The following is a 2,226-nucleotide window of genomic DNA, read 5'->3' as shown; positions in this document are numbered from 1 at the left end:
AACTCTTATTCAAAACAACTAATCATTGTGGCCAAATACAATGCAGGCAACTGAGGGTTAAGGGCCTTTCTCAGGGGCCCAACAGTGGCAACTTGGTGGTAGTGGGGCTTGTACCAGCAACCTTCTGATCACTAGCTTAATACCTTAACCACTGAGCTACCACTGACCCGCTTTAAATAACTGTAAAAAAAATGTTTCAGATCAACTTATTTTAATAGAAGAAACAACAGGAGTAAACACAAGATTCTGCTTTTATATCATCATTTCATTTTTATGTATAAACATTTATTTAAAACTTATATCACTCATGAGCAAAATTAATTGCCCCTGACCCTAAACCTTAAAACTGGTTGTGCCACCCTTGGCAGTATCGACTGCAATCAAACGTCTGTGATACTTGTGAAGAGTTTTTATGTCACTGTGGAGATATTTAGTTTTGTTCTTCTTTACAGAATTGTTTTAATTCAGCTACACTGAAGGATTTTCTAGTATAAACTGCCTGTTTAAGGTCTCGCCACAGACTCTTAATGGGATTCAAGTCGATCTCTCCAAAACCTTCATTTTGTTTGTTTGTTTGTGTTTTGAGCCATTCAGTGATGGACTTGCTTCTGTGCATCAGAATATTTTCCTGCTGCAAAACTCAACTGCACTGTGTTTTAAAACTGTGTTTTATTTTCCAAACATTAAACACACAAACAAACCGCAACATGTCTTTATTATTGAAAATAATAATTTTTTTCTTTATACAGAGACACCAAAACCCACTGTTACCATATATCCTGATAATCACATGTTTATAGGAGAGACTGTTACTCTCACATGTAACATAGAGAATGGAGGAGGTGTCCAGTACTGGAGGTACAGCTGGAATAAGGCAGGTTATATTTTCAGTAATGGACAGTATTACATAATCTGGGATGTTACAGTAGCTGATGCAGGTAAATACACCTGTACAGGAACAGAGACAGGAGGCTCACGTTCCTCACACCCCAGTGATGCTGTTCTACTGACTGTATCAGGTGAGTCTGATCATCTCTTCTGTATTGATTAACATCTGTATCACATCAGCATGTATTCAGTACTGGTGTAGAAGTGAGAGGATTGTTTAGACGTTACAGTAACTCAGTCACAGTGTATGATCTGATTAGTGCTACATGAGTTAGGGATGTCCCGATCACGTTTTTTTGTTCCCGATCCTGATCATTAGTTTTGATCCCGATCCGATACCGAGTCTCAAACCGATACTTGTATTTTCTAGATATTGTCTAGATAAGAACTAGATAATATTGTTCACACAGTGCACACTTCAAATACATTACAGTTATTCAAATTAATAGATAGATAGATAGATAGATAGATAGATAGATAGATAGATAGATAGATAGATAGATAGATAGATAGATAGATAGATAATACTTTATTGTCAGATCAGAGATCTGAAATTTGTCTTGCATAAAAATCCAATGTATATGTTTAACAACTTAATAGCTCTGCAGTGCTGTAGGAAAAAAAATGTCTGCATAAACAAACTTAGTGCAGCATTGTAGAAGTAAAACTAGAACACTCAAAATAAATTGAAGGTTCTTTTTGAGGAAAATCAGCGTCTCTGTCGTGTTAGCGGACGGCCGGTTCCTCTTCTCATCATATAATAATAAACTCGCTGTATTCGGCTGAGTGTTTATTTTTTAGGTGCCGTATCAAATTGGTAGTAACTGTAGATCGTTTGGTTAAATGATATCTGGTTTGTTTCTTATGAGCCACCGTACTTGTATGTCTGTAACAAACTTTTCTGTGCTTGTATTGTGACAGTGGTTTGATGTACGTTTCTATGTAAAGTGAGCGTGTTTTGACTCTTTGGGGCTTCCATAGTGCATGGAATAGCGTGCTTGACTCTAGCTGTCCGCTATTTGGTACCGTAACAGAAGAAGTTAATAAAGTGTTTTGCTCCTGACAATTTGTGAATATACCGTGTTTTTATTTCTTTATTAAGCAAGTGCATCACTACGACGCTGGGTTACATAACTAAGCCAATCAGAGTGCCTGACACTGAGATGTCGTTCAGTCTTGTAACTCGTGCTGTATGTTATGGTCCTGAAGTTTTCATACTGGGATTAAAAGTTATTGTTTTGTAAACCGAAGTGATCCTTGACTCACACACCATATAAACATTACAATTTACATTACAGACACATTACACTTCACTGTTGGACTTGTTTCACTTTCCAA

The sequence above is a fragment of the Trichomycterus rosablanca genome, chromosome 4, assembly GCF_030014385.1.
Source record: "Trichomycterus rosablanca isolate fTriRos1 chromosome 4, fTriRos1.hap1, whole genome shotgun sequence".
Lineage (NCBI taxonomy): Eukaryota > Metazoa > Chordata > Actinopteri > Siluriformes > Trichomycteridae > Trichomycterus > Trichomycterus rosablanca.
This window is presented reverse-complemented; position numbering follows the sequence as displayed.